The following is a 6,398-nucleotide window of genomic DNA, read 5'->3' as shown; positions in this document are numbered from 1 at the left end:
CTTAAATTTCTAACAATGGAAGGTTTAAACAAGAATGGATGCTGCTATAGAATAATGCTTGCTTCCTTTGATGTGACAACTGAACATCCATCTCCCTCCCCCTCAGATGACTTCTTCAGCATGTTAGAGCAGTGAAAAATGGTTTTAGTCTCATAACCATGTTAGAGTGAAGACATTGGCCACATAATACACATGCTCCATTTTTTAAAAATATTCTGAATCTTGGGCAACTGTTCTCTTATAACTACTTTATGGTTTCTAAAAGCAGTTATTGTCCAAAGCTGGAAGAACTTATGTCTTCTCACATGATCATGTGAATGAATGGAGGGAGATAAAAAACAAAGTTAAAAAAGATGAGGTCTGATAGGAGAGCAGCTCCATAAGAAAATCAAAAAAGGAACAGTAATTTCAAGTTCCAGCTATAATACAGGTTATTCTGACTTTAAGGTAGCATCACATGGCATATTTCTGAGTCCATTCCTGATATGCTCTGTTGTACTTATCTCTGTCTGTTTTATAGATCCATGCAATCTCTAGCACTAGGGGGTCATCTGGGTTCAGATCACATAGCAGTGAACAAATGGATAAAAGAACTTTAGAAATAGTTAAAGCAGGAGACCATTGTGATCTTAGAATATCAAGAAAAATGCTGTGTTACTATTAATATTTGGATGATAAATTCTTGTTGTAAATGCAACCTTAGGTGGTTTGAAAGGGTAGTCTGTAGGAAAATGAATTGTCAAAGAGAATATACTGCCTTAACATGGGCTGCCATTAGGTCCCATAATTGCAATTTGCCAATGAAACAGATCATCCCAAACTGGACCTGCAGAACATTGTGCTGGGGAGTCACAGACCTAATCACTAAGTTCCTTATTAAACCGTTTCAGCGCCATAGTCTGTGCTTTTCATCTGGCTTTGCACTATCTCGGTGGGCACTCAAATATCCAGCCAAAACTCTTGATTACCAGGGTGGTGGGGAAGGATTGTTTCTGGGTCTCACACGGTTCTGCCAGACACAGGTGCAGAGGGGCGGGGGCCTCCCTCAAGCAGCCGCATGGGCCTCCTTCCCATGTGGCAGCTGGCACCTCCCCGGCCCCATTGGGCTCACTCGCATGTCACAGCCACAAGATCAGTCCACACATCTTATACCATGCTGAATAAAAGTAGAAGACTGGAGAATATGGCTTATAAAATGGATGAAAATCATTTCCCTTCTTCTCTCCACTTACCATTTTTGTTAACTTCTTTGTCCAATTAGGAAGACATAGTCCATGTATAGAAGTTAAGTTGCTATCAAAGCAAATATATAGATTTAGGATTTAAATTTAAGTCCCATAGAAACTACAATGAAAATATCAGAGAATATGCAAGCTCATGAAGACAGAAAGTAGAATTAAGTTTACCAGAGGTGGGAGACTGGAGAAATGGGGAGTGAATGCGTAATGGGTGTAGGGTTTCTGTTTAGGGAGATGGGAAAGTTTTAGTAATGGAAGGTGGGGAGGGTAGAGCAACATTGTGAATGTGATTAATCCCCCTGAATGGTATGCTTGGGAGTGGTTAAGATGGAAAGTTTATGTTGTATATATATATATTTCCACAATTAAAGAAAAAAAAGAGTATCTGAAGAGATAATGACATTTACATGTAATACATGATCCTGGATGGGGTCTAAAAGGGAGGAGAAAAAGTTCAAAAGTACATTTTTGGGATGCATGAAAAAATTGGAATATGGACTGTAAGTTTTATATCCATGTGAAATTTCTTGAGTTTGATAGCTATATCTAAGGTGGTTACATAAGTGAATATCCTTGGTCTAAGGAAATGTACATAGAAACATTAAGTGTTCAGGGAACTTGATATATACAACCTACACTCAAGTGTCAGAAAATAGATAGAATATAGGTAGAAAGATTGCTAGATAGATATAGATGGAAGGAAGGAAGGAAGGAAGAAGGAAGGAAGGAAGGAAAAGGAAGGAAGAAAGGAAGGAAGGAAAAGAAAGAGAGGAAGAACTTAAAGGAAGGAAGGAAGAAAAAAGGAAAGAGAAAATGATACAGCAAATATGGTAAAATGTTAATATTGGTGGATTTGTGTATCTAGGGGTAATAGAGGTAAGATGGAGTTCTCTCTATAGGGCCTGTATATTTTTTTGTAATTGTCCTGTAAGTCTGAAAGTATTTCTAAATAAAAAGCTTAAAGTGTGGAGGGGGAGAAGGAGGAGGAGGAGGAGAAGAAGAAATCCAAAGAACAGAAATTAAAAAAAAAAAAAAATTATGTGAATTATCACCACTCAGGAGTGTTTTGCCAGAAGACATTGGGGACAAAGATAAGCAAAATATTTCTGTCTTTTTATTCCTTCTGGGTAGCAATCAATAGTATATGCATTGTAAAAAGTAAAAAAGATTGATTTAATGTTAGAGGGTAGTTAGCATCAGCAGGTGAACATACAAAGAGAATGTGGAGCAATTCCCTGAAGCCTGACTGAAGAAAAGCCTTTCATTTATGTGATATGAATGAATATTCTCATTTTACCATATCTCAGTGTGCACTGATACCATATCCAATGGCTAGTATATTCAAAGTCTTGTTTACTTTATTTAAAGATATGTAATTTGTGGAACAAAATGTTTCCCCAACTACGTTTCTTGGTGTTATATATATCACCAGAATAAAATGACAGAGTGAAGATGAACTTCCAAGGGAAGTGGAGAGCAATGGAACATCATTAAATCTCTTATGTACAAAAAAAAAGTTTTTTAGCTTCTGAAAATGGAAAGGAAAATGATAAACATGTACTGTATCTTTTAAATAATACCTGCTGTGTTTTTACATGTCTGTTGTGTTCTATAAATTGTGAGTTCCTATTATATAATGATTAATAAATCATATAATGCTTTATATAATATGACTGAAAATGATCAAACTGCTGAGCAGGTCTGTCTTCTCTAAGGAATAATTTCTAACTACTCTTACTAGATCATAGTTAATTGATTAATCATAGCCATGCTACTTATAAGACTTGATTTCTGCAGATGGTTGAGTTTAACATTGGCTTATAATTATAACCATCTAATGAATAACATAATAGATGTATCCAGTCCCTCAAGAAACTCCCTCACAGAAATCCTGCCTTCTGGCCATTTTAGGACTTAACATTTTTCTTTCCCTGAAGAGCATTTTGCTGCTCTCTCTGTTAATTATTATAATGTTTTACTTTAGTTTATCTCTTGTATTTCTCATTTTAATTCCTATTTTCTCTTTTCTAGGTATGCTTTTAAAAACACTTATATGTTTCAGTTGTCCTGATCCTCTTTAATGGAGACTGATGTTATGTTATCACTTTGTGTAAGAGTGAGTGAGCTGCTCTGTGGTATGCGAGACATCTTGTAACTGAGAAGTTAGGATTTAGTGGATGATTATAACTACTGAATCAATATATAGATACTACTTTTTACTTTCTGGTATAGTAAAATAGAGGATAATACCTGAAATCTCTGAACTGTAATCCAGCTGCCTTGATCTCTAATAATGATTGTATAATGATATAGCCTTTATCTTATGATTGTAAAAACCTTGTGCCTGACCCTCATTTATATACCCTTATACTGTTTTTCAACTTTAGAGTCTTATGATCATTAAAGACAGCCCCTAATATTTATTAATGAAGGATGTTGAGTCAGTCCAGAACTAACCCATCCCGATCCCAAGGATATCTTGAGAGACGAAATTGGATCTAATCAAAATGGGCCTACCTGACATGTGCAGCAGCTTAAACTTCAACCTATAAGTGACCTATACCTTATTATAATACTAAAACTGATGCCCATCATCTTATTAAGACTGTAATTTTCTTACACAGGTTCTGTGACAAGCATGTAATCAATCTGAGCATGCTCAATCATTAGGTCATCTATAACCTCATCACCTCGAGTCATTGTGTTCATTATCCTAAAACCTGCCCATCTTCTGATACTATAAAACTATCAGAATTACTACAGTTCAGGAAAACAGATTTATAGGCCTATAGGTCATCTGATCTCCTGCTTCACACCTACAATAAACTCTTTCTCTCTTTGAAACCCCGGTGTCTCAGGAATGGTCATTTGAGCACATTGGGCAGAGAGCGCTCTGTTCACTTTTGTTTGCTGTCAATCTCTATGGGTCTTTACATGAGAAATGGACTTGCACTCCACTCAAGGGCATAGCTCCCTTTTGTTAGTCATAACCATAGTAAGAGAAATACGAGAAAGCAGGTTTGAAGGGGAGCATGGCCCCAAAAAGGACAAGGTGGATACTCCTGCTATGAAGGAACCAGCTAGCAGCAGTGCTATCATAGTGATGACATCTCACACAGGAAAGCAGAGGCTTGGGTAAATGTAAGGGTGCTGGAAACCCAGTCAGTTGCCTTTCTGTCTAAGGAAATGACTGGGTGGCACACTGCAGTTGCTCTTGGTTTTGTGCCCACAAGTGACATGATTAGCTAGTCTTTGCATGAAATGACAAAGAACAGCATAATTACATAGTTCCTCTCCACTCCTGTCCCTCTGTATTTCACTCTCTAATTACCTCTTGTCATTTAACTAATTAGATAATTACACTATTCATTTAACATTAATTGGATACCTAATTACTGTACCTAGTCTGTACTAGGCCTAATATAGATTTAAAAAGTACACGATCCTCAGGAGCTCATGGCTTGTTGGGAAAAAAATACCTGTAAATAAATAATTATAGACTTGATATTTAAGCACTCTAGCACATACAGGTACATATATATTATCGTAAAATAACTAAAGCAGTATAATCACCATGATAGCTAGTCTTTTGCTTAGGAATTTGAAGACTAACTGAAAAGGGAAGATAAGAAAAGTTATGGCAAGAACAAAGTCAGCCTGTTGTTGCCCTGGAGATGTGATGCTGTTTCTTCTGTAAGATCAGAAGAGCAACCTGACTGTCACTGAAGTGGCCACAGCATTTCTACATCCCTGAAACTGTCCAACAACTAGCAGTCCAGCAACATAAGACTTAAATTGTGGTGTGTGGATAAGAGAATGTTAACCATTGTAAAAATGTTATTAGTTTATGAACCCTAGAATGAAAAGCCTTTTCCTATTTTCTACTTCTATTTTTTTCCTAATCCCCACCTCATATTCCCCCTCTCATTTATATTACTAATCTTCCAAAATCACCACAGAGGCTATCCCACCCAGTTGTGCTTTTGTGCTGCAAAGGAAGTAAATGGGCCTTGGAAGCTGATGTAATAAAAATGAAACTGCAACTTCTTAACCATAGTTTCAGGGGCCCAGAGAAAGTCAGTTTTGAGACTTGGACCTGTATCTCACACATACAAACATACACAACAGCAGTAGCAGGAACAAAAAAGATAACAGGAAATATTGTTAAAGATATTAAAAACCAAACTGCACATGGAGGTATATTGACCGTAAGGTGTGATATTCTTAATATCTGGAATACTTTACAAAAGAAAAAAGAATAATTAACATCTTAACTAATAAAACAAGCATAAATGGTACAAATAAAAAAAAATGAAATGCAAATAACTAATGACCATAAGAAATCATGATAAATTTAACAGATACAGAAGAAATGCAAATTTAAAAATTAAATATGATTTTCATGTATCTAATTGCATTTTATATATATATTCATATTTATATTTATATTTATATTCATATATATTTTAACCATGACATGCCTGGTACAGTGAGAGAAACTTCTCTCTACTGTATTTGAGATTTAATGCCAGCACAGTACAAAATTTTTATTTCAATGCCATTTACAATACAGTAAAAATGAAAAGCAACTTAAATAGTTAACAGTTTTGGAATGATTGCATAAGCTCTTACAGTATGCACAATGTGATAATTAAGGCTATTCTTAAGTCATAAACATTATTACTATTAATATCACCAAGAAATTATTAAAAATAAGTTTGTTATGCCTACAGCAAAAACAGAAAAACCTAAGCAAAATAAAGTTATAAAAGTATATATCAGTTACTACATAAATATTAAAATAAAAATTCTTTTCAAAAAGGGACTATGCTAAAACATTCACAGTGGGTTTTGGTGGCTGTCAGATCTATGGGTGATGTCTTTTATGAATTTTAATTTTTTTATTTTGCTGTGAAAAGGATTGTAAAATAAAAATAAAATCAACAGAAATATATGCGATTGGTACTTATCTCATGGGACTGACTACAGTCAATTTATATTTATATGAAAATAACTTCAATTAAGTACAATATAGAACACTTCAGTGACTCTAGGAATGATTTTCGTGATGCAGTGACAATGACAGGAAATTTAAGGTAGAATAGTATGAGAAAGCCGCTGGCAGAGGTAAGAGAGACTTCTGGGCCAAAATTTGCCTGG

The 6,398-nt window shown here is 35.3% G+C and overlaps 1 pseudogene; it reads right to left on the bottom strand.

Moving 5' to 3' along the window:
* Positions 1-453: 453 nt before the first annotated feature.
* On the bottom strand, positions 454-896 carry LOC119505121 (annotated as a pseudogene).
* Positions 897-6,398: the final 5,502 nt, after the last annotated feature.

Source organism: Choloepus didactylus, chromosome 10, assembly GCF_015220235.1.
Source record: "Choloepus didactylus isolate mChoDid1 chromosome 10, mChoDid1.pri, whole genome shotgun sequence".
In the NCBI taxonomy this organism is placed as follows: domain Eukaryota; kingdom Metazoa; phylum Chordata; class Mammalia; order Pilosa; family Megalonychidae; genus Choloepus; species Choloepus didactylus.
This window is presented reverse-complemented; position numbering and strand designations above follow the sequence as displayed.